General features: G+C 39.6%; 1 long non-coding RNA gene and 1 other non-coding gene across 2 annotated transcripts in view; one reads left to right on the plus strand and one right to left on the minus strand.

Annotated features, from left to right (window-relative positions):
• The window catches only part of LOC132537663 (uncharacterized), a 458,600-nt gene extending 431,287 nt beyond the window's left edge, over positions 1–27,313 (plus strand). Inside the window, exon 3 of the long non-coding RNA XR_009549128.1 lies at positions 27,016–27,313. This is a non-coding gene — a long non-coding RNA (uncharacterized LOC132537663). The remainder of the gene's footprint in view (positions 1–27,015) is intronic.
• Positions 20,865–21,020, minus strand: LOC132537763 (U1 spliceosomal RNA). The gene has a single exon (XR_009549215.1). It is a non-coding gene; the product is annotated as a U1 spliceosomal RNA (small nuclear RNA).
• Positions 27,314–27,629: the final 316 nt, after the last annotated feature.

The following is a 27,629-nucleotide window of genomic DNA, read 5'->3' on the forward strand; positions in this document are numbered from 1 at the left end:
GCAATCAATGTTCTAATTTAACTTTCCATATCCACTCTGAATAGGAGGGATGATAAGATAGATCCATACATAGACATTCTCCCACTGGGCAGCAGGACTATAAATACACCAAGATGTGTCCTCCTTGAGCTAACAACAAAGTGGCTAATGATCTACTTCCAGGTTTTTAAAGAGCTCTTCTCTCAGACAGAAAAGATGGTGTGTTGTGTTTCTGTCATCTCTTCATGTAATGGACAAAAGCTACTATTCCCAAAAGAAGAGATAATCACACAGACTAGCCCAGGTAGAAATCTCCTTTGCCTCCTGACTATTTGTTCAAGGCCTATAGAACAAACTCATAAACTACAGCAGGTTTTACTAATAACAACTCACCAGAAGGACAAGCTATTTGGAAATTAGGTCACATCTTAAGGCTTTCTGCCAGACTCACACACTGGAATAGTAACATCATTGCCAGAAGAATCCTTGAATACAAAGAACAATGACAGATAATGTTGTTCTGCTGGGAAATGTGGCTAGAATCCTTATAGGAACTCTTGGAGTAACTGTTCCCTGATTAAAATAAAGGGGTTGAGGCAAGTGCTTTCAATGCCTCCTTTACAAAACAGACTACTTTCTATTAGTTTTCTTATTATAATTTATGCTCCTTGTGCCAGGCACAGAGTAGGGAATTAAAATGTGCAGAACAAAGGAATACATTATCTGTTTTGTTTTGCTTCTTTCTCTTCTAGCTCATTCCCCCAGTGTCTCTGAAAGACATATAAATAACTACAAAATTTAACAGTAATAGCTCAGACTCCTCCTCTGTTCCTGATGTTCATGGACTTTTGGTCACAGGTTCAGTTTACCAACTGGCTTTTGAGTGCTCAGCACACCATGTTTGTCACAGCCCGAGTCTTCTCAACCTTGGAGAGGGATGCATTTAAAATCTGGTTCCAGGTGATACCTAGGAGCACGTTAGCAGTGTAGAGTCTTGGGTCTCACCCCAGAATTGGGATATGCATTTTAGTGGTGACCATGGTGACTCAAGCACACATTTAAGTTTGAAAAAGCACTAACAAGGGTCAGGCAGTCATGCACCTAATTAAGCAGACACATTGCCATGTGCAAGGACCCTGGTTCAAGTCCCAGTCCTTACTTGCAGGGGGCAACTTTGTAAGTGGTAAAAAAATACTGCAGGCCTCTTTCTCTGTCCCTCTCTATCTCTACCTACTTTCTCAATTTATGTTTGTCCTATCAAAAGAAAGGAAGGAAGGAAGGAAGGAAGGAAGGAAGGAAGGAAGGAAGGAAGGAAGGAAGGCAAGTGGCCACTGGGAGCCATGGATCCATCATGCAAGCACGGAGCCCAGTGATAACCCTGGTGGCAATAAAATAAGATGAAGGATGAAGGGGAGGAGGAGGAGGAAGTAGTGGAAGAGGAAAAGTGGAGGAGGAAGAGGAAAAGGAGATGATGATGGTGGAAGAAAAGAAAACACTACTATAAGATCCCTTGAATGATGATGGATCCTCCAAATTCCAACTGCCTGCTGTTCATTGAAGATATATTGCCTAGGTTTATATTTTGACTATATTATTTTTCCAGAAAGGAGAGAAGGACAAGGAGTCTACCGGACTTCCAGTGCTTACAAACTGACAACAACCCTTAGCTACATGGCAAGGGGCGGAGCATCTGATTCAGGAAGCCAGGGCTCCCAGTCAGCACAGAGAAACAAATAACATTCTCTTCTGTACATCTCAGCAAGACTTTGAAACTATCCAGGGCTTTTACTATTTTTCTTCTGTGTGTTTCATAAAAACTGTTGCCAAGGCATTTCAAAACTTAAGATTACAATGGACTGCCCAGTTGTCTATTAAAAGAATAAAGCTCCCTGAGGGAACATGAATTCCTACCCCAGAAGAAATCAATAGAAAATGTTAATCTGTCAGTGATAAATTATTGTGCATATTGATCTCCATGGCTTTTAGGGCTCTCAGCAGCAACAAGGGACAGGCTAATCATTTTGGAATGTGAGTGCACTTGGAGCATAGCCTCGGGGAACAGGGAACTTGCTCATTAGTCAAGAGTGTTACAAACAAATTATAGGCAAAAATATCTTAAACATGATAGAATTCTCTATGCTGGCTACTCTTTAGCACTTATAAGGCAGATAATATCATAAATGGAATGAACATTTACCAGTACTACTCTGCATGCAGGATTGAAAAAGTTCATTCAGATGCAACACAGTATTTTGATCCCTCTGTTAAAATATCACCAGGAGCATTGTTTAATGAAACTTTCTCCTTCAATGTAAACTCAGAACATGTGTCATGAGGGGCTGGGGTGGTAGGGCAGCAGTTGTACAAATGGCTTTGTACATTTGGGAGGTTCCAGGTTCAATCTCCAGCACCAATAGCTAGAGCAGAGGAGTGCAGTGGTTATAAATAAATAAACAAACAAACAAACAAACAATCTCACCAGGTAGAATGTGTACCTTGCCATGTCATGGCCTAGTTTGAGCCACACACCACATAGATACTTTGGCAACAGAGGAAGCTCCAATGCTGTCCTGTCTCTCCTTCTTTCTGTTTCTGTCTCTGTCTGAATGAAAAAGTGGCCCAGAGCTGTGAAATCATGCATGCTTAATAATCTTACTCCAGGGAGTCGGGCAGTAGCACAGCAGGTTAAGCGCAGGTGACACAAAGTGCAAGGACCTGAGTAAGGATCCCAGTTCAAGCCCCTATCTCCCCATCTGCATGGGCGTCGCTTCACAAGCAGTGAAGCAGGTCTGTAGGTGTCTTTCTCTTCCTCTGTCTTCCCCTCCTCTCTCCATTTCTCTCTGTCCTATCTAACAATGATGACATCAATAACAACTACAACAACAATAAAAAAACAAGGGCAACAAAAAGGGAAAATAAATAAATAAATAAATAATTTTTTAAAATAATAATCTTACTCCAGAAAAAAAGGAGGAGAAGGAGAGGGGATGGGAAAGGGGAGGAGGAGGAGAAGGAGCAAGAGGAAACAGTTTACATTTTATAAAGCTGTCATGTAAGTGGTTTAAAAAGGGGTGGGGGAGAAATATTGGAAATAACTATGGTGTTTACTTTCCTTTCCTTTGTGGATTGAGCTTCATCTCCATGTTTTTGTTCATGGAGTCCCACTGTCTGCATGCCTCCCCCTACCCATATCCACAGGTTAAAAATCTTGCTTGTTTTTCACAGTTCCTTTGTGCGGTTTTCTCATTGCTCACAAATTAATGGTTCTTTTCTTCCTCTGTGTTCTCATAGGACATTACATGCTCTCCTAGAACACAATAGAACTCTACCTCACATTTTGCTCATTTAACATGATTGTCTCTATTGCTACACCATGCTTCTTTAGATATACCTTCTTAATCTTAATGACTTTCCATCTAACACTATGCTTGGCAGATTATTTGTAGCCCATAAGTAGTTATTGACTTGAGGAAAATGAGGGTTTATTGAGTTATCATTATCCATTATCTCATAACCCAGTGTGACCAGAGAGCAATCAATATGAGAGAGCAAATATTAGAGTAAAAGCAATGCAAAGCCACTAAGGTCTTCAATATCTCTGAAAAGTAGTCAAGAATCTGGCTGTACCTACAGTATACTTGTGAAAAGAGGGCCAGGCAGTGGTGCACCTGGTTAAGCACTCACCTCACAGAATACTTGAGAAAAGTAAAGGATAAAGCAAAGAGGTTAAAATCAGTTTATAAAGATAAAATTTTCAGAGCAAGTAAAAAAACAAAAATATGAAGCAGGCAAAGTTTTATACATCATCTTTTCTGCTCCACCTGCCTTCTTCCCTCTAATAGCTTGCTATCTTCAGTTTCCTTTCTCATCTGCAGGGCATCTAGCACTTGTTTATGCATGTAGGGCCTCTGAATAAGGGGTACTGTGTCTTAGTGAAGAAACTATATCGAAGGCTGTGACAAGTTCATGTCATTTTATACAAAATTATGGGAAATATGGAACTACTATAATGTAAAAGGTAACAGATTAGCATTCCTTAAATTGAATCTCAGAAAGATAAAATGCTGAAAGGTTAATATTTAAGACCAGGAATCTTTTCCCACCAGCTAAGTTATAAAAATGAGAATGTCCTGGAGGCACAGCGGGTTAAACGCATGTGCTGCAAAGCGCAAGGACCGGCATGAGGATCCCAGTTCAAGCCCCCAGCTCCCCACTCGCAGGGGAGTCACTTCACAGGCGGTGAAGCAGGTCTGCAGGTGTCTATCTTTCTCTCCCCTCTCTGTCTTCCCCTCCTCTCTCCATTTCTCTCTATCCTATCTAACAATGATGACATCAATAACAACAACAATAATAACTACAACAATAAAAAACAAAGGCAACAAAAAGGAAAGCAATAATAAAATTTTTAATTAAAAAAGAGAAAATAAATAAAATGAAATAAATTTTAAAAAATGGGAATGTCCAAAATGACCAGATGTATTTGTTCAACTAAAAAAATAGGAAAAAAAAAAAGCAAAAAGTGTGCCCCCTTCTGCTTACTGTCATGATGGCTTATGAAGTTTCCATCAAAAGGTTTGTAACTTGCTTTCCAAATTATGATTGATGGGTCTACAATGAACATAGACAATTTACTATGGAAAAAAAATTCAAATTATATTCTCTAGGCTACAATGGTCTATTCTTGATGGTAACTGCATAAACCTGGCACAGTCAATATAGATTTAGAAAAAAAAGCAAAACTCAGGACTCTTGTCTATGGGTAAAGAGGACAACAGGTGTGTGTGTGTGGGGGGTCCGTAGAAAAAGATGTTTAAGCATCTGAGAAGTTTCTAGGAAAGCAAGCTTCATTGAAGAGGGTGTGTCACCATTTAGGACAACGCCCTTCCTGCAGTCTGAGAGTACAAGAACATGTACTCAAGTATTATTTGGTGGCAACAATAGAACACTATTCTGAGCAATAAAACGTTATTCAAATTGTACCCAAGTACACAGATGCAGTAGCATGGCAATTATTCTAAGGAGGAGTGTTTAGTTTAGAAATTACCCAATCTCTTTCTTTGGTTTCTATTTTTGATAGCATTTGTAATCTAAACTGTCAACAAACCTGCACTTCTCAGACTTACATCAAACTCCAAACCTGATTTGCAGTCTTTATTTTAGGATCAATGATTCTTTTATTAGTCAGTGCTTAATCTGTCTCTGAGATTTAAAGCCAGTATTGACCCAAGTGATCTACAGACAAAGAATGGAGCAGTAGAAGGAATTAATGCTATTGTTTTCAAGCAAAGCAGGAAAATAACTGTCACAGCTGTGTGCTAGTTATTCCTAGAAGTCAGGGCAGAAAAGAAAGTCACAAAAGGTTTGATGTTTGCCAAGTGTTGGGACTTTGGCTTCTCCCTGTGAACTCACAAAATCACCACTTCATTGTTAGTTGTGCCTGATTAAGCTTTAGATCCCCTTCAAGTCCACTTATTAATTATTTTGACAATAATTTTCAAACACCTGTCTGTCCCTGACCTGTGCTATGCTAATGATTACACAAAGAATCCTCAGAAAGTGTTCACACTACCACCCAATGATGTACTATTTAGTATCAGGTAGATAAACCATCAGCATGCATACAGGAAATTGTTCATGGAACAAGGTGCACATGATCATAATAGTTAAAAGGAATTGAGTAATTTTCAGTTGTCCATATTTTATTTATTTATTTATTTATTTATTTTTCCACATTTCTTATAATGTTATAATATTCCTAAAATTAAACTATACTCCTCTAATGCTTTTAATTAAAAATAAAACAGTAACTTCAAACTCTAGTGTTAAAATTTCTGAGATGAATTTTGATCTATTCAAAGTTACCTCAAGAAATAGGGTTGTGTTGCATGTAATAAATAATTGCTTTTTTAAAACATAAATCAGGGACCATGAAGTAGTTCATAGTTCACCTGGTAGAGTACTTGTCTTACCAGGCAGGATGTTCTGGGATCAAACATATGCTACACAGACACACCATGACACTAGTGGAAATGCTAAAGATGGTAGAGTACTGCTGTGGACTGACTCTCTCTCTCTCTCTCTCTCTCTCTCTCTCTCTCTCAAGTAAAGTGAAAAACATGGCCTAGAAGGATTTTAAATAAGCATTTATGCACAATTTACCATATGCAATAGTATTTTTCCAGAGTTTCCTTTTGACCCTACCACTATGGGGTCTGTCTCCTATGGACCCATCTCCCATATTTCCCATACCTAATTGACTACATGTCTTGTACACTACATGTCTACTACAGAGATGCTCAGTAATGTTTACTAGAATGGGTATATTTTTACTGTGGTAAAGTTTATATCACATGAACCTAGTATTATAAACATTTTTAGGTATGCAGGTTCAGTTAATATTAAATACATTCATGTATAACCCCATTTAACCTTTATAACAACCATGTTGTCATTTATCAAACACCATAGCCACTACATCATGGGTGCTTAATAAATGACTACATGGTTCATATAGAAATTAAAAGGGGTCATACATGAAAACTTTCTTAAGCAACCTCAGATAGCCTGTAATTGATACATTTAGTCTTCCTTATACTACCAAGAAAAGCACTTCTTGAAATAGCTCAAGAAGAAGAGTATTAATATAAATATTTAACCATGATGATTGTCACTAGGCAGGACATCAGGGTCATGTCAACCTTTTATACAAGCCTTTATTTATTCTGTGTGAAAGGGGACACCATCACAAGATGTTTGTGCAGAGAAGTGGCATGCTCTAACTTATTTTATTTTATTTTTTAATTTTTTTTAAATATTTATTTTTCCTTTTGTTGCCTTTGTTGTTCTATTGTTGTTGTAGTTATTGATGTCGTTGTTAGATAGGACAGAGAGAGATGGAGGGAGGAGGGGAAGACAGAGAGAGGGAGAGAAAGACAGACACCTGCAGACCTGCTTCACCGCCTGTGAAGCGACTCCCCTGCAGGTGGAGAGCTGGGGGCTCGAACCGGGATCCTTATGACGGTCCTTGTGCTTTGCATCACGTGCGCTTAACCTGCTGCGCTACCGCCCGACTCCCATTTTATTTTATTTTATTTTATTTTATTTTATTTTATTTGCCTCCAGGGTTATTGCTGGGGCTCGGTGCCTGCACTACAGAATCCACTGTTTCTGGAGGCTATTTTTCCCATTTTGTTGCCCTTGTTGTTGTCCTCGTTGTCATTATTGTTATTGTTGCTACTGATGTTGTTTTTGGAGAGGACAGAGAGAAATCGAGAGAGATGGGGAAGACAGAGAGGGGGAAAGAAAGATAGACACCTGCAGACCTACTTCACTGCAGTGAAACAAACCCCCTACAGATGCGGAGCCAGGGGCTCGAACAAGGATCTTTGTGCCAGTCCTTGCGGTTTGTGCCACGTTCGCTTAACCCACTGTGCTACCTACTGCCTGACCCCCTGACTTATATTTCTAAGTGTTTCACTGACTAAAGCCTTAAGGCTAGACTGTAGTAGAAAGAGAATTGTTAGAGGGTAGCTACAACAATCCAAGAGTAGAGGTGATGAACTCCAAGTGTATTTCTAAGACAGAAGTTCACTAGATTTGAATATGAGAAAAAGGAGAGGATCTAATCTAACTCAGAACAGAATTGCCACCAACTGAGGTGGGGACTGTAGGTGGAACTGGTTTTAACTGAAGGAGAATGGGAATTCCAGTCTGGACTTGTCGGATTTAAGATGACAGGTGAGCAATTAGATAAAGATTTGGAGTTCAGGAGAGAAGTCCGAATGACAAAGACACATTTGGAAGCTTAGAGATGATATTGAAGACCGTACATCACTTAACAGAATAAGTAAAGACTATAAAAAGCCCAAGGAGGAGAAAGTCCTGGGGCTGTTCAAGAGAGAAGAAGAGGGATAGGAATACTCAGGAGGAAAAGGGAAACCAAGAAAGGGTGTAAGCCAGATGAAGAAACTTTCACCCAAGAGGCAGTAATCACCTGTGTCAGATGACACTTAAACACACTTAACGCTATGGAGTAAGAATTGACCAAAGGTACATAGATCTTAGCTATCTTTGAAAGAGCAGTTACATGGAATATTTATGAAAGAAACATTTTTAAAGTAAGTTTAAGGGGTGAAAGAGAGAAATTTAAAAAAATAAGAGAGAAATTAAAAGTATCAAATACAGATATCCCTTTAGCCCACCTGCAGGGAGAAAACTTCATGAATGGTGAAGCAGTGCTGCAGGCGTCTCTCTTTCTCTTTCCCTCCCTATCTCCCTTCCCTCTCAAGTTATCTCTATGATGTCAAATAAAATAAATTAATAATGTTAATTTTTTTTAAAAAGTAAATATCTCTTTAGAAAAATGCTGTAGTCCCATATTCATGAATGTTTTCATGTGTTAATTTGAAAAGTTTGTAACTGCCAAATGTGGGCTCAAGGTTTTATTTTAAGCCGGTAAATATATCCTAAATATTGTTTATTTACAGTGGAGATTTTTAACAAACTCATAGTACTAATTTCTGAATACATTTATTCAAGAGATTATAAAATAATCCTCACTATGAAAGATTCTTGATACAAAAAAAAAAGGCTTCAAACTGATCATTGTTTTTGGTGTTTCTGAATCATGTCTCTTCTCAAAATGCTGCCATTCATCTCAAATGAAGCTCAATTCCCTTTTTCCCAGGACCTTGAGGAAAATCTCATGTCTAGTGCCTTCCTTATAGTAAAACAAACAGGAAGGGAACATAAGTTGGTTTATGGAAACTATGGGTGTTGAGATAAGAAAAGATCAATAGTGTCTTAGAAGTAAGATCTAACTCTAGTGACTATTTTTTGCTATAATTTTACTTTCCTGTTTTAATAACTAAGGGGTGTGTGTGTGGTATGTGTGTGGTGTGTGTGTGGTGTGTGTGTGGTGTGTGTGTGTGGTGTGTGTGTGGTGTGTGTGTGTGGTGTGTGGTGTGTGTGTGTGTGTGTGTGTGTGTGTGTGTGTGTGTGTGTGTGTGTGTGTGTGTGTGTGTGTGTGTGAAAAGATCTTCCTTTCTCTTTTTTAAGGTTTTCTTCCAGGAGTCGGGTACCAAGGACAGGATCCCGGTTCGAGCCACCAGCTTCAGCAGTTCTGAGGTGTCTATCTTTCTCTCCCCTCTCTGTCTTCCCCTCCTCTCTCCATTTCTCTCTGTCCTATCCAACAACAAAGACATCAATAAGAACAACAATAATAGCTACAACAATAAAACAACAAGGGCGGGAGTAGGGTGGTAACGCAGGAGGTTAAGCGCACGTGGAGTGAAGTGCAAGGACCCAGGTAAGGATCTGGTTTGAGTCCTCCCCCACCTGCAGGGGCTCGCTTCACAGGCAGTTCTTCTAGCATTTGCCCTTCTTCCGTAGCCAGTCAACAGCGTCAGGTTGAGCCTGATGTAAACTTTCGAGACCTCCTTTGAATCTGGAGAGGTGGCAGTCGTTGACTATGTGGGTCATAGTCTGTCTGTAGCCACAGGGGTAGTTCGGGTCGTCTCTGGCTCCCCAGCAATGGAACATAGCGGCGCACCGGCCATGGCCTGTTCGATAGCGATTGAGGAGGGCCCAATCATAACGTGCTAGGTCAAAGCCGGGTTGACGCTTGCAGGGGTCTGTAATGAGGTGTTTGTTCTTTACCTCAGCTGACTGCCAACTCTGTTTCCAAGAGTCTGGAACAGAGAAGTTCAGTGTAGGCGTAGGGGACCAGATTGGGTGACAAGACATCAAGCGTTGGACAGCAGTAAAGCGGCAGTAAAGCGGGTTTGCAGGTGTCTATCTTTCTCTTCCCCTGTCTTACCTATCTCTCTCCATCCTAACAAGACAACAACAATAATAACAACAACAATAACTACTACAACAATAAAAAAAAACAAGGGGAACAAAAGGGACTAAATAAATAAATAAATATTTAAAAAATATATATATATTTTTTCTTCCTTGGGCTATGCCCAGGCTCAAACCTGGCTCCCATTACAATGGAGGATGCTTCAGTGCTCTAGTATCCTTCCCCCTCTCTCTGTCTTTACCTCTCACTTTCTGTCTGAAAAACTCAACCTGTAGTGTTGAGATCCCACTGATCAAAATACAATAAAAAAATAATAAATATTTTCTTTCTTTTTGAGGAGAAAATAGTAGGCAGTTTTGGTTATTCAGCAATTTTTCACATTCAAACTATTTTCACTCTTTAAGCCATATTATATTTAAGTCACTGCTGGTATTCTGAAATTCAGTATATTTATAGATATTTATTTTTATTAGTGGTTTAATATCAATTTATAAAACTGTAAGCTAGTAGGGGAATAATTCCATACAGTTCCCACTGCCAGAGTTCTGTGTCTCTATCCCCTCCACTGGAAACTGCAGTAGTTCTTCCAAGGTCAGCAATATGGGCTGATAACTATATCTATAACTATCTATATCTAGGTGTGTGTATGTGTGTACACACATATCTACATATACATTTTTCAACAGTCCTGCCTTCACTTCCTTTCTAAGTCACCCCTATTCCTACAAGTACTTCTGGGTATCTTTTTTTTTTCCTCTTCTCTCTCAGATAAGAGAAACAGTGCCTGACTTCCTCTGATGTTTTCCACACTCGCTTCCATTCACTGATGATAAAAAAAAAAAAAGATTTCCAATGACAAATGCTTTGGGTCCTGGTGGAATGGGGGTGCAGAGCCCTCTGGCTTACTTCCCCTATTATTTGCCCCTCTGGGAGGTTGTATGAACCAAAATTCTCTTTGGGGTACAGAAGTTGGGAATTCTAGCTTCTGTAATTACTTCTTTGCTGGATATGGATGTTGGCAGGTCAATCCATAACCCCAGACTGTTTCTATCTTTCCCTAGTGAGATAGAGCCCTGGAAAGGTAATGAACCTTGGTTTTTTTTGTTTTTTGTTTTTTGTAATCTGCTTTAATTTTAGTTTTGAGAAAGGATAATTCTACTTGTTGTCAACCTCCCATATACCAGGAAACATGGATGCTTTTTTCTGCTCTCTCATTAAGGAATATCAAAAAGGAGTGACACTCTGTCCTTGAAGGAAAAGGGGGAGAGTGAGTGTGTATGAATATGTGTGTGTGTGTGTGTGTGTGTGTGTGTGTGTGTGTGTGTGTGTGTGTGTGTGTGTGTGTGTGTTATCTCTGGGGCTTTAGCACTCTGAGCTTTTTCAGATGGAGACAGACAGAAGAGAAAAGAAACTATGGCACTGAAGATTCCTCCCTGCATTGGGGTCCATGTTCAAACAGTGGCTGTGTACATGACAAAGCAGTGCACACTATACAAGTGAGCTATTTTGCTGGCCTCGGGGGCTTTTGATTGTAATGCAGGCTAACTTCTGGGAGTATATGTTGAAAGACAGATTCTTGGATGTTAGTTAGGAAAAATTATAAAGTACTGGACTTTGTTTTTTTTTTCTCTCACTCAAAAATGGAATAAAAGTCTAAACTTTGTTTTCTTAGCCTCCTGAAATTGCCTAGGTCTCACTGAGAAGTCATCCTGGCAAGAGTGAAGATGAAGAAGCTATGTCTCCCTCAGGAAAATGGAGGGGCAGCATCCCTTTACCACCACCTTCTGTCAGGCCAAGGGTTCATGCCATATTCCTTCCTCAGCGCTGGCAGAGAACTTGTATTCTTTTTACTACCTTATTATTTTTTTAATGATAACATAGTCTGTATGTTTTCAGTTTCAAAGTTACAACACATTTCTTAGTGATTAAAAAAATAAATAAGGCAGGCCAAAAAAATAGCTCTCTTGGATAGTGTGCTGCTTTGCCATGTGTGTGAACCAGGTCCAAGCTTGTTCCCCATCACGTTGAAAAAAGCTTCAGTGCTGTGGTCAGTCTATCTGTCTGTCTATCTTGCACCGTGTGTGTGTGTGTGTGTGTGTGTGTGTGTGTGTGTGTGTGTGTGTGTGTGTCTAACAACAACACTTACAGACTTACTCCTCACTCAATAAGAGTACAAGGAATCAGATTAATCAATATTTAAACACCATTTCCTTAAGTTGCTAGATACATGGGCTTTAGACCAGTTATTAACTCTCCAAGACCTTGGTTCTCTCACTAACAAAATTAATAAGAATGACTTTTCCTAACTTTATGTGTGAGAATAAAGTGAGTTAATGCATAAAACTCCCTTGGCAACTAATACATTCTCGTCAGTTGGTACTATCAGAAAATGAGGTAGTGGGGGTCGGGCAGTAGTGCAGCAGGTTAAGTGCACATGGCGCCAAATGCAAGGACCAGCCTAAGGATCTGGGTTCAAGCCCCTGGCTCCCCACCTGCAGGGGGATCGCTTCAAAAGCAGTGAAGCAGGTCTACAGGTGTCTATCTTTCTCTCCCCCTCTTTGTCTTCCCCTCCTCTCTCCACTTCTCTCTGTCCTATCCAACAACAATATCAGTTGAAACAGTAATAATGACAAGGGCAACAAAATGGGAAAAAAATGGTCTCCAGTAACAGTGGATTCATAGTGCAGGCAGAGAACTACAGCAATAACCCTGGAGGCAAAAAAGAAGAAGAAGAGGAGGAGGAGGAAGAAAAGAAGAAGAAAGAGGAGGAGGAGAAGGAGAAGAAGAAGAAGATGATGATGATGATGATGATGTAGTGAGGCACCTTCCTAGAAAAACAAAGAAGAGAAAGAGCCACAACATTGTATGCACAGGGCAATGGGTGTCAGTGCAACAAGTGCACTTCCCTTGGGATCTCCTAGCAAGTGCCATCTCAGCCCCAGTGCCACTCCCAAGCTAATAATTTCTCTGGTACAACCAAAAATACCTGGAGAACTTTGTGAAGGTTAGCTGTGGCTAGTAGCCTCTCTCCATAAGAACCTTATACTGCAAAAACTCACACTTTGGTGTACATAAGCTCACTAGCACGCCTATGCAAACACTGAGAGAGAGAGACTATCAATTTAAGAGCAACAAAGAATCAAAGAGAAGATAATGCTAGGACACTATTTTCCCTGAACCAAACAATGGTCAGAGAGATTCTGAAACCAACCTTCCAGGAAATTATTACTAACAACATTGATGAAACGTACAAAGCTAAGGTAGCAAAGTGAGATCAGTGGATAGAAGAGTTCTCTAAAGAGAAAGAACTAATCTATTAGTTTGGTTGGAATTTCATGTATATTTTAATACCTCTACCTCCTAAGTCAGCGAGGCTTTACAGGTGTTGTTAAAATGATGAATATGCAAAAACAAACAAACAAAAAACAGTGAATAAGCAACAAAAGAACCAGGGACACAGAGCTAATTACCATTGGTACTATTAAGGTATGTTTACCCTTGATTATGTGGAGGAGAGTGTTTCTTTACCAATTTGCTGGTAGTAGCAGTTGAAAAACCTATTAAAACAAATCCCAAAATTGGTACAGATTTATAGCTAAATGAATGTAGTAATATAGCACCATCTTTGAGATACTACAGAGTTAAAGCTTAATCTAATACAAGCCAAGGTGCCTAAGCTCTCAAAGTCTTGTTCTGTTCATCTGTTAAATGGGTCATCTACTTCTTTGGATTCTTGCCAAAATCAACTGGGAAATATATGCAAAGCTTTTAATGCTGCATGATCCACAAAAAGTACTCAAGAGCTAGTAGAACATTATCATTAAGTAGCAAATGTAATGATTTCTTTAATGATTGCTTTTAACATAGGAGTTTTAGCCACTCCAAATATAGAGGACTGTGCTATTAAACCAAGCACTTAATGTGACTTGTGATTACATTACCAACCCGATTCCTATGAAATGTTTCATAATGGACCCTCCCCAAGATCCCTGAGTCTGGTCTTTGAATACAATGTCACTGTAGCAAAGAAGTGAAGGGGGTGGAGGGAACAACCCTTCCCTTTTTCCCCTTTAAAGCCTATTTGCCCTTTCTCTAGATAGCTCAGTTCCCAGAGAGAAGATACTTGGGAAATAAGAAGTAGCAAAATAACTGTGAGAAAATCCCCAGCTGAAGATCAGCAGTAAATCTCTCCAGGCAACAGTTTGATCAGAAAAGGGAAATTCCCCGCCAATCCTCAAAAACAGTCCCTCAAGAAAGCTTAGAGAAGGTTAATTTGGGAAATCCCCTCAGAGGCCACAGAACAGAAATGGAAATCTTCTTCATAAAAGAAATCTGAGGGAGTAAGCCAATTAGTGGCTATCTGGGGAGTGCTCCGTGTAAAGCCACACTGCTGCTCCTGCCCAGCTTCCCCTTTTTCATTCTGATCCTGAGTGTAACCCCAAATGGACCCAGTTGTAGAAGCCTCCACCACCCACTCTATCCAGGCTCACAGCTGAGGAGAATTAAAGCTGAAAGTACTAACCTTTTGACATGAGCTTCTGCTAACTCAGTCACTTCCTGTTAGGGCCTCTGACTGAATCCTCCCTGCACTTCTCCTCCCCCTCACTGTAGTAGACTATCAAAGTCACAGTTGTCACAGTCTGAGTTTCCCCCATACTCCTGTTGTACAAACCCATCAGATTTTACTGGGTTCTAATCTGGATGTGACTTTAGGGTCACTTGTCTTAGGTGCTACTAAATTCCATGAGACAGGGAAAAATTCTTCCCACAAAAAGTTGGGAGTGGGGAGGGAGGAATCTCATAACCATGTCCTGTGAAAAACTGAGAATGGACTACTGTATCCAATGATGAATACTAGTAAAGAAAGTGTAGTTAAGCACCACTGGAAAGGTTCTTGGGGTTAGAAAGAAGTAGGAAGAAGTTGAGAATATTAGTTCTATGGTTTCATAATTTCCAGATGCAGTGATGCAGTAGAGGCCCAGTTTATGAATCATTCCCATTTCCATAAATTTTCTTTTAAAAAATATTTATTTATTTATTTGTTTGTTTGATAGAGACAGAGAAATCTAGAGGGAGGGGAAAATAGAGAGGGAGAGAGTAGGAGAGATATCTGCAGTAGTTTTACCACTTGCAAAGCTTTATCCTTGCAGGTGGCTTGAATCCTGACCCTTGTGCATTGTAACATGTTCTAAATCGAGTAATATTTTTGGCCCGAACAATTTTCTAGTGGGCATGTTTTTTATCCGCTATTATAAATGACCATTTCAAAAGGAAGGGGAAAAATGATATTTCAGTAAATAAGAGAACATAGTAGATTTCTCTGAGACAGTTAAGTTTCCTTTTACTAGACACCTATCAAAAGTAGCTATCATATTTTGAAAAATAGAGCTTGAAAGGAGTATTATGGGTTTAAAACCTTATGAGATAGTATGCTTTACTAAAATGTGCACCTTTTTATTTTTTAATTTCTTTATTGAGGAGTTAATGTTTTATATTCAACAGTAAATACAATAGTTTGTACATGCATAACATTTCCCAGTTTTCCATATAACAATACAACCCCCACTAGGTCCTCTGTCATCCTTTTTGAACCTATATTCTCCCCCACAACCACCCCAGAGTCTTTAACTTTGGTACAATACACCAATTCTAGTTAAAATGTGCACCTTTTTTATGCAGCTAGGACTCACCACTGTACAATTCACAACTACAGCTTACACTTACAAATATTTTAAAAGGATTTTTCTGTGACTCTCAAAGTATCCTATGCCAGAAAATGCTCAATGGATCACTAAAATGCCCTCAAGAGGTAATATCCCATATTTTATGTTGAAGACTAGGAAGTATTCAATTCATAATGCTTACCAAGACCAAGGATTATTTCTGATTTTAAGGGAAGCTGTTCATCTACTCTCAACTCTACTGTAGTTACAAATGTGAAATCTATTAAATAATGATGAATGTCATCAAAAACAGTCCTTTTATTACAGATGCAAATGAAGCATTCCAACATGTATTTGAGAGTAATAAATAAACTAAGGAAAAGGAAAGTGTAGAGCACCTTTGATGGAAATAAGCTGTTTGCCTTTGCCCTGGAAAGTTTATAGTGTTTTCAATAATTGTAAACATTTCAGTATACATGGAGACTGTTTCCATAGCAGCGTAGCAACGGTTAAGAGTTTCTCCAAACATGCCCAAAAAGGAAGCTAAAAATAGCTTGTCTTCAACATCAAAACACATTCATATACATACTCAGACAATAATACATAGAATGATATGTAATTAGAAGTTCTGCAGGCACCAAACTTTCACAAAAGCATGTCATAGGTAATTTTAAAGTCCAATAAATCTAGTACCATTGAAAAGGAGGTAGAGACCATGGGATGGGATGGCTCAGCAGTAAAGCATTACATACACAGGAACCTGGGTTCAATCCCAGCATAACCAAAGGGGGAAAAAAAGCCCAAAAGTCAACATTATAAATGATAGAAAAGTGCTCTCCAGAGCCCGGTGGTAGCGCAGTGGGTTAAGCACATATGGCGCGAAGCGCAACAACCAGAGCAAGGATCTGGGTTCAAGCCCCAGATCCCCAGCTGCAGGGGAGTCATTTCACAGGCAGGGAAGTAGGTCTGCAGGTGTCTATCTTTCTCTCCTCTTCTCTGTCTTCCCCTCCTCTCTCCATTTCTCTCTGTTCTATCCAACAAAAATGACATCAACACAACAATAATAACTGCAACAAGGGCAACAAAAGAGAATAAATAAATAATTTTTAAAAAGTGTTCTGTCTGTCTCTCTTAGAAAAAAAAAAAGAACAGGAAGCAGGCAAGGAGTCTGAGAAGGTGAAAAAAGAATCTTAAATTAAATTTTTTTTATTTATAAAAAGGAAACATTGAAAAAACCATAGAATAAGAGGGATACAACCTCGCACAATTCCCACCATCCCATCCCATCCCATCCCCTGATACTTTTCCTATTCTTTAACCCTCTGGGAGTATGGACCCAAGGTCATTGTGGGATGCAGAAGGTGGAAGGTCTGACTTCTGTAATTGCTTTCCTACTGAACATGGGCGTTGATAGGTTGATCCATACTCCCAGCCTGTCTCTCTCTTTCCCTAGTGGGGAAGAGCTTTGGGGAAGCAGATCTCCAGGACACATTGGTGGGGTTGTTTGTCCAGGCAACTTGGGTCAGCATCATGCTAGCATCTGGAACCTGGTGGTTGACAAGAGAGTTACCATACAAAGCCAAACAAATTGTCGACCAATCATGGACCTAAGGACTGGAATAGTGCAGATGAAGAGTTGGGGGGGGGTCCTCCATTTTGTAGATAGATAGTAGGCATATTTTAGTTAAATTCCAAAGGGCCTGTGGCTATACTAGGTTTTTTTTTTTTCCTTTTTCTTTTTACCCCTGTGCCTGAAATCTGATATGCCAGTGGATCCAAGTTATTGTCTGGGGAGATTATGTCATGGTTGGAAAAAGGACCAGAAAGCTGGATCAGGGAAGAGAATAGCTCCCTAATATGGGAAAGGGATATAAATATTGTTGACTATAAACCCCACTGGTTTGATGTGATCTGGGGCCCATAATCAGCTTAGGAGCCTATGTGACCTCTGCATCCCTGTAGATCTGAGCTCACATTCTGTGGTCATGAGTAGGAACATTCCATGCTGCCCCAATATCAACCCATCTTCCTCAGGTGTAGCATAGAGTATGTTGTCCATCCTCCCTTTGGAGGATGGAATATTCTCTACCACTGTTGACCCAAGTTGAGGGCAAGGTCCTATGGGGGCCCACAAAGGGGTCTATTGTGTTGTTCCTGATAGAGATGGCCAGTAACAATGGAGAGAGGGATTTATTCGAGTTCTAGGCCCATCAAGTCTGTTTGGGAATCTCAGGACTCCCTGATAAGGGCCCCAGCTGATGGAATGGCCTGATAGTGACTAATGAGTCATCATTAAAGTATGCCAGTCTCTTGCCCTTATTCAGCTTCTGTAGTCCTTGCTTTAATAAGGTTAGCTTTGGGGTGAATGAGAGAACTGTAATAGGAAGCAGTTGAGGAGGGTATTAAAGTCTAAGTAGACACTATTTCATTATGAACTTGACACTGACTCACTACAGACTATGGTGTACTTTTGCTTTCAGGTATATATGTTGCCCTAATTTATGGATACATGTGAATATATGCTCTATCTTATGGGATGTGGTCTATATTTAGGTTTTGGGACTTTGTTAGGAAGTGAACCTCCTGGAATGGAATTAGAGAATCCTATGAAAGGAAAGGTCTCACCCGAGTAATGAGGGTAAAGAGTTGACATTCCACGCCTGATGTCTCTGGACACAGTCTGAAGTGAAGCATGCTGAGGTGGTACTCATTGCATTGATTAGGTTGGGATTGGCAGATGCAATATCATTTGGTATGAATTGAGGGAAGCATGCAGGAAAGTGAGCCCCACCCTGAGCTTCCAGGACTGGGGGAAATACAGGCTCTAAAGAGGAAGCAGGAGGTTCCTGCTGTCTTAGGGTTTAAGAAGACAACAGATAGTTATTGCTATAATCACATTGTTTGGCAATTGGGTTAACTTTGAAAAAATCCCTTTGTTAGGATTTGCTGTATCATACACACCATCACCATATTTTATGTCCTTTGACATTGTTTATATATAGCTATGCCACCGGTTGCTTCTGTTCTTCCTTAACTAAGCTTTTAAGAGGGTCAACATATCAAAGACTCAGCCTATGTATTAAAAAGACTCAGTTTGTGCTTTAAAAAGTTTGAGACATTCAATCAGTTTTTACCCTCTCTATTACTTAAATAGTGATTTATATGACTACAAATTAATAGGAGTGTACATAAACACCATTCCCATCACCAAAAGACTGTGTTCCATCCTACCCTCTCCCCTCCCTGCCCCATGAAGCTGAACATCCACCCTCACCCTCAACCCAGGGTCTTTACTTTGGTTCCCTACTCCAAATTTAGTCAGGGATCTTAAATTATAACATCAGATGCCTTCAATTATTGTTCTTCCTTTATCCCCGAGGGCCTCCTGTATACTATTCACCTTTGACTCCTACCCAAAATGGAGTTCAATGTATGACGCATGCAATTATTCCATTTACTGCAATAATTTCTTGTTTCCCTAGCCAATTCATCTCCTGATAGATCATACTGTAGATGCACTTTTAAAATACTTTGTAATATATTTCATATGAGATAGACTTTCTCATGACAGTAAAAGAGAGAGAAGCCAGAGCACCACTCTGATACATGCAGCACCAGGGACTGAACCAGGAGCTTCAAGTCCTGTTTTCTGTTAGCTGAGTTAGAATTTTCAAATACAATCTAAAACCAAATGTCATATTTTCTCAGCATACTTACTAAAAAGGATACATTAAAACATAAATAAAGATGGAATATCAGTACTTTTCTTTTGACCTTTACTATTAGCTCTTGTTTTTTATATCAAAAAATTGCAGGTATTTCATAAATATCGCCTACTAAGAAATATTAGTAAAATACATATATATTTTATCATCCAAACCCAGATACTGGTAAAAGTGAAAGGACATGTTATTTATCATGGCATTGGGATATTAAGGAGGCTAAAATTATGCCAAGCAGACTCCAACAAATGATCACACAATATTACATTTAAAAAGTGTAAGCATCTTGTGGGCAAGGTTTTTTTGTGTTTGTTTGTTTGTTTGTTTGTTTGTTTTTCCCTATCATCAGCACCTACTACAGTGTTTTAACTGGAAGAATTCAATAAGTACTATTCAGTTAATAGGTTGATAATCCTTTCAAATTATTTTCATACTAATTGAGCTTTTATTTCCAGGTCCACAGTCCATGTATTAATGTCACATAAAATAGCTTTTCAGGGTAACTCATTTCTTCCTCATCTGATCTTCTCCTTGAAAGTGAAGAGGATAAAAATGGAAAAGTAAAATACATCTATGTGTCATAATAATTCTGGGGTGGTTTATGAAATCACTAAAGAAGGGTTAAAGTATAAATTCAGATAAGAAGAAATTGCATAATCTCTATGATGATTATTATCCTAGTTTCATTTTCTTTGCCAGGAATGCTGGCCCCTGGGGAGAAATGCAGAACAAATATCAAATGAGTATACTCTGGCTGAAAAGAATGCTATTTGTCTTTTATGATGAGGAGTTCAGAAGAGCACTAGCCATTGGTGAATTCCCAGGAGTGCTGGTAAGAGCCTCTTCACTTTCTGCCCTAGTTTCCCAGAAGCATAGGGAATGCCTTATGCAGGTCACCTTCTCATTTGATGGACTAGCAGTTCTTGATCCACAAATTGCATAACAGGATTGGTATGGAAAGTTACCATAACCTTCATGAGAAGCACTTAGCAGTCCTATGAAAATCGCTATAAATCTCCTTACCCTTCTGTAGAGAGGTAGCTATTTAGGGGATGGTATTGCCCATTGATTAGGATCTCAGGATCTCAGTCTCTAAGTACACTGTTAGAGTTTACAAGGCAGAATACTCTACAGGATGTTGCCAAACTTTCTCAGCCCTGGTTTTAAATAAGAAAAACAATCAGTATGCCTCCTTAAAGAGTTATTTGTGAGGGGTAAATGCTATTCATGTTAAAACACCTAGAACATGAATATCATTCTAATACAGTTCTATATTCTGGGAGAGGGACATTTGGCAAGCATGCCACTGGGAAAACTTTTTAATTAAAGGTAAAACTTATGCTTTCATGTTTTGGATCCAAATCAACCCAAATGTATTTACCTAATACCAGAAGGAATTGTTAGCCCTACACCACTAGAGTCTAGAAACACACTTTCATCTCCATTCTCAAATGTTTACTGTTTATTACTTGAACATCAAGGAACTACTGAATTTATTATTACCATCATTAATTTGTTCATGACATTCCATAAAATCCAAGCCGCTTTGTATGCTGAGCTATTGCTAGCCATTCTATTTCCAGGAAAGTTGAAAGCCAGCACCAAGAGTGCTCTCTTTTCTTTAATATCTAATGTAAAGGCCAGGAGAGTTCCAGAGAAGTGAGCTTATTTCTATTCTTAGTTTTATTTATTTTTTAAGTGGATACTGTCTCCCTCTACCACAAATTATACAATTGAGTTTCCCATATTTGGAGAAATCTCAGGAGTATACGCATCCAGAGTGCAGTAGATAGTCCTCACCTTGGGGAAACCATATTTGTTATCATGGCAACTCCTCTGGTAGGTAAATGTGAGAAATGAGGTGTGCTTGTTTGTTTTATCTTGTTGTGTTTTTATAGAATTATGTAAGGCTTTATATTAATGAACATATGGTTATTGAAGGGATAGAAGGTAATGGCCCTTTGTAAATACCAAACCATGTGAGCCAGGTGGTAATGGACCTGGTTGAGCACATATGTTACAATATTCAAGGATCCAGGTTCAAGCCCCTGGTCCCCACCCTCATGAGGGAAGCTTCATAAGCAGTGAAGCAGTACTGCAAATGTCTCTCTATCTCCTCTGTCTCTCTCTCTCTACTTCCTCTCCATTTCTCGCTGTCTTTATCCAATAAATAAATAAATTATACATATATATATATATCACCATACTGTTATTTACAGAGAGTGTACTAGTTGCTTAATAGAACCAAATTCTTTTCAGCTTGATAATTCCTGAATTTGACAATCAGAAAACTTTTTTAATACAGTTTTGGGAATAAGAACTCCTCAAACTTATTAAATTATGAAATGTTCCAACCTGGTTATCCTAACATAATTACCTCATGGACTACATACCACAGGTAGTCTTTGGGACAGTTCCTGATGTTTAGACAGACTCAACAGGAATTCAGTTCAGATAACAGTCACCTTTTGTGGGATTTTTTTTTCAAAGAAAATGAAAATATTAACCCATCTGACTTAGAAGTATATTAATGATTCTAAGGAAATATATTACTATTCATAACCAATACAGAGTTTTCTGTCCAACAACCCTATATGTGAATTCAAAGAAAAGAAATGGAAAGGAAACAGTTTTCAAACTTGCATAAGAATATTTAGGGGCCCAAGGAGGGATCTCAGCAGTAGAGCAAGTGCCTTGCATGAGTGAAGCCTTGGGTTAGACAACCAGCATTGCATATAATGAAATAGTACTCTGGTCTCTCTCTCTCTCTCTCTCACAACAAAAGGAAAAAATATATAAAATAATGTAAAGGGAAGAAGAACTAGTCACAATATCTGTTTCTTTTAAATAATAATAGCAATGTTTGATTTATCTAGTAGTATGTACTACCATTTATTGTTAACCTTGTCATATAGAGAGAAATATAATAATTTTCTCTAAGATTAGAATTTCGAATGAAATGTTTTACTATTCAATACATTTAACAGACTATAAAGGTCTGTAAAGATTTTCTTAGAGTCTTTAGGAACTCTGCCTTTTTTATGTCCCATATGAAATGCTCCTGTGTTATTAAGTGGGACAAGCATAACAGTCTAAAAATTCTTATAACTGGGATTTAGAGAAATAGTGTTCTAACATAGTCCTGTGACTTATTAGTTATGAACTTGAACATACACTGAACATATGGAATGCTGAAGGACAGGAACTTTTAGTATTCTTCAAATACCACATCTCTAAGTACTTCTTAACTACAAAGAGAGAAAGATATCGATGTAAGGGCAGGGGTAGACAGCATAATGCTTCCACAAGGAGAGTCTCAAGTTCAAGCCCCTGCACCACCATAAACCAGATCTGAGCAGTGCTTTGGTATATATATATTGATGTAATAGTGAAATCTGTCAGACACCACCTTAATGTAATGATCAAACATAACATCACCAATAGTGGGCATGTTAGCTTTATGTGACTCCATTTCATGCCCAGAGCAGATATCATTAATGATCTCACAACAGATCCTCTTGAAATTAGGGATAGCCTCAAAATCTTTCTCAAGGTTGATGGCTTCACTGTGGAGAAGTGCTTGAGAGCATTAACATGGTGCTACCTACTTTGGTCTATAAGCAAAGAACACAATATTAAGTATGACACTTGTGCAGTAATTGGGGAAAGAGCAAGACTCTGAGATCCTTGATAGAGGAAGAATCAATGATCCTGTGACCTTGCAGATCAGAGAGTTAAGATGACTCTATAGACTGAAGAGAAAAATAAACTGTGTGTGTTTAAGACAGAAGGAAAAACAGTGGTGGAGGCAGGACAGCCACTAATGCATCAAGTCTGCCAAGTGAACTACAACCTATTTACTATCATAAATTACTTTGGTAATTGAAGTATCACTTTTAAAGTCATTTCTCTGATTAGGGTCACAATCCCATGTCCTTATGAATGAAAACTTAGTGTGATAAAAGTGGGCTCTGCCCAGTGTTCTCAGACTTCAAAATAGCCCTCTAAAATTAATGCTGATTCATTTGAACAGTTCCCTCGGTCACAAGTGTACATCCTTTAAGGTTAGGCTTACGCTTAAATGACATCTCCCCCATCTAACAAATTGGGTTTGGTTTAGTTTTGTTGTTGTTACTTGTTTGTTCATGCTAACTCTTTTTTTTTTTAACTTAACTATGTATTTTCCCCTTTTGTTGCCATTGTTGTTTATCATCATTGTTGTTATTATTGCTGTCATCATTGTTGGATAGGACAGAGAGAAATGGAGAGAGGAGGGGAAGACAGAGAGGGGGAGAGAAAGATAGATACCTGCAGACCTGCTTCACTGCTTGTGAAGTGACCCCCCTCAGGTGGGGAGCCAGGGGCCTTCAGACCTGCTTCACCACTAGTGAAGTGACCCCCCCACACACAGGTGGGGAGCCAGGGGCTTGAACCAGGATCTTGATGTCTCGTGCACTTTCCGCCAAGTGCGCTTAAGCCTCTGTGCCACCACCCAGCTCCCCCATGCTAACTATTAACTCAGCTCCTTTTCTGTTTCCTTTATATCATTTATCCCAGCTGGCAAGTATGTTACTAATTGTTTTTTAGCATGTTGTTGTGGAGGTGGTTTTGCTCTATTTTTCCCATTACATTGTCAGCTCCAACACAGCAGGGATGGTTTCTATTTTGCATGTCACTGAATCATCAGCTTATACAGCCTGGCACAGGTACTCAGTGGGTATTTGTTAAATAAATAAACCAATGGATGGAAGAATAAATGAATCTAGTTTTTTAATTTTTCAAGCCATGTAGAGTTATGTCTGGAGTAGGTGGAGAGCAAACAAGTAACTAACCCTTTGTGTCCTGGTTAAAAGTTGAGGTGAAATGTTCAGTCCTAAGTGGTTCACAAACCCTAACTCCTGTTCTAAAAACAACTTTAAAAGTTCCAGTCATGGAAGGCATCAAGGGAGCTCCAGGGAGAAAGAGAGGAGAGGAGAGGAGAGGAGAGGAGAGGAGAGGAGAGGAGAGGAGAGGAGAGGAGAGGAGAGGAGAGGAGAGGAGAGGAGAGGAGAGGAGAGGAGAGGAGAGGAGAGGGGAAGGGAGGGGAAGGGAGGGGAAGGGAGGGGAAGGGAGGGGAAGGGAGGGGAAGGGAGGGGAAGGGGAAAAGAACGGGTGGGGGAAGGGAGAGAGGAAAGGGAAAAGAAGAGATGCTGGTTTGAGCCCCTGGCTCCCCACCTGCAGGGGAGTCATTCTCAGCAAGCTGTGAAGCAGGTCCGCAGGTGTCTCTCCCCTGCCCCGCCCCTCTCCCCCCTTTTTTCCAGTTCTCTCTGTCCTATCCAACAACCACGACATCAACAACAACAATAATAACTACAGCAACAATAAAACAACGGCCAACAAAATAAATGAAAAAAAAGAAAAGAAAAGAAAAGGAGAGGGAAAGGAAAAAAAAAGAAACTGTATCCTTGTAAAGGGTGCAGGGAGAGGTAAAGTCAAGGAGTTTTATCCTTCAGTTTTTTTTGTATTAAAATTCTCTTATTGCTATTCCTTCTCTGAAAGACAGCTACAGGTGGCTTCAACATAAAAAAGAAGCGAAACACATGAATTTGTGAGGGGACAAATGGTAGTCAAAATGTCACTAAGACTTTGTGAAAACTATAATGATTATCCCTGGGGGGGCGGTGGAGGGGGGTAAAGGGGGGGGCCACAGAACAGTGGTGATGGGTGTGGTGTGGAACTATACCTCCATAATCTCATCATTAAATCACTAATACAAATAAAAAATTTTAAATGCAAAAAATAAATAAAGTTCCATAACACTTAGAGCATTGGGGTTTTTGCTATAGGATAAAAATTCACCTCTCTGTGGTCCGAAAGGTGGCTCAATGGATAAAGTATTGGACTCCCAAGCATGAGGTCCTGAGTTCAGTCCCCAGCAACACATGTACCAGAATGATGTCTGGTTCTTTTTCTTTCTCCTCCTTGCTTTCTCATTAGTAAAATAAATAAATAAATAAATAAATAAATAAAATCTTTTAAAAAATCACCTCCCAATATGACTCCATGATATATAAATTATGCCATTTTTAATTGTATCTTTTATTTTAAATAAGTTCATTTGCCTTGTAGCCCTACATGTATCCTGAATATTCTACGTAACACATGGAGAGGAATGTTCTCACTATAGCCCATACTTTAGAAAACTCTCTGGTATATAAAGAGCTCAGCAAACTTAGCACCAAAAAAGCAAATGACCCCATCCAAAAATGGGCATAGGATATGAACAAAACATTCACTACAGAGGAGATCCAAAAGGCTAACAAACACATGAAAAACTGCTCTAGGTCACTGATTGTCAGAGAAATGCAAATTAAGACAACACTAAGATACTACCTCACTCCCGTAAGAATGGCATACATCAAAAAGGACAGCAGCAACAAATGCTGGAGAGGTTGAGGGGACAGAGGAACCCTTTTACATTGCTGGTAGGAATGTAAATTGGTCCAGCCTCTGTGGAGAGCAGTCTGGAAAACTCTCAGAAGGCTAGACATAGACCTTCCATATGATCCAGTAATTCCTCTCCTGGGGTTATACCCCAAGGACTCCATAACACCCAACCAAAAAGAGGTGTGTACTCCTATGTTCATAGCAGCACAATTCATAATAGCTAAAACCTGGAAGCAACCCAGGTGCCCAACAACAGATGAGTGGCTGAGAAAGCTGTGGTATATATACACAATGGAATACTATGCAGCTATCAAGAACAATGAACCCACCTTCTCTGACCCATCTTGGACAGAGCTAGAAGGAATTATGTTAAGTGAGCTAAGTCAGAAAGATAAAGATGAGTATGGGATGATCCCACTCATCAACAGAAGTTGAGTAAGAAGATCTGAAAGGGAAACTAAAAGAAGGACCTGACCAAATTGTAAGTAGGGCACCAAAGTAAAAACCCTGTGGTGAGGGGTAGACATGCAGCTTCCTGGGCCAGTGGTGGGTGGGAGTGGGTGGGAGGGATGGGTCACAGTCTTTTGGTGGTGGGAATGGTGTTTATGTACACTCCTAGTAAAATGTAGTCATATAAATCACTAGTTAATTAATACAAGAGGGGGAAAATTAATTGTATGTCTTGAAGTTTTTCAAAACACAAACTGAATCTTTTCAATATATAGGCTGTTTAATTGATATGCAGACTCTCTCAAAAGCCTAGACCAAGTAGATCAGAAGCAACCAATAGCACAGCTATATACAAGATACTGGGTACTGTACAGCAAACCCTAACAAAAGGACTTTTCAAAGTTAACCCAATTACCAAATAATGTGATGATAACATTAACTATCGATTGTCTTTTTGAACCCTAAGACAGCAGGAACCTCACATCTCCACTATAGAGCCTCTACTTCCGCCAGTCCTCGAACCCTTGGATAGGGCCCACTTTCCCGTATGCCTCTCCCAATCCATATCAAATAATATTGCATCTGCCGATCACAACCTAACCAACACACCGATTGCCACCTCAACATGCTTCACTTCAGACTGTGTCCAAAGACTACACGTGTGGAATGACAACCCTTCAGCTTCATTACTCGGGTGAGACCTTTCCTTTCATAGTATACTCTAATTTCATCTCAGGTGGTTCACTTTCTAACAAAGTCCCAAAACCTAGGTATACACCAGTTTCTGTGAGAGAGAGCATATGTTCACACGTATCTATAAACTACTGCAAAATATATACCTGAAAGCAGAAGTACACTAGAGTTTGCAGTGAGCACCCTAACACTTCTTCTCCACTATTCCGAGCTTTGGGTCCATGATTGCTCAACAATTTGTTTGGCTTTGTATGTTAACTCTCTTTTCAGTCACCAGGTTCCAGATGCCATCAGGATGCTGGCCAGGCTTCCCTGGATTGAAGGCCCCACCAATGTGTCCTGGAGCTCAGCTTCCCCAGAGATACACCCTACTAGGGAAAGAGAGAGGCAGACTGGGAGTATGGACCAACCAGTCAACGCCCATGTTCAGCAGGGAAGCAATTACAGAAGCCAGACCTTCTACCTTCTGCAACCCACAATGACCCTGGGTCCATGCTCCCAGACGGATGGAGAATGAGAAAGCTATCAAGGGAGGGGGTGGGATATGGAGATTGGGTGGTGGGAATTGTGTGGAGTTGTACCCCTCCTACCCTATGGTTTTGTTAATTAATCCTTTCTTAAATTAAAAAAAAAAAAAAAAAGAAAAGAAAACTCTCTGTTTGTCAGCTGAAGCCCATGAACGGAGAGTATTCTTTCATGGCTGAGCAGGGCCACTGCTGAATAGCAGTTCAGATTAACCAGTGCCACTGTAGCTGTAATGATATCCTTAGAAACTCAAGAGTCTTTGCTGAAAGAACAAAAATCAATATTTTGTTTCCTCTCTCCCTTCTTAATGTTTCATCATTTTTATGACCTCCTGCTACTTCTGTCACCTCTTTCTCTAATGTGCTT

Source organism: Erinaceus europaeus, chromosome 3 (genome assembly GCF_950295315.1).
Source record: "Erinaceus europaeus chromosome 3, mEriEur2.1, whole genome shotgun sequence".
NCBI classification, from domain to species: Eukaryota; Metazoa; Chordata; class Mammalia; order Eulipotyphla; family Erinaceidae; genus Erinaceus; species Erinaceus europaeus.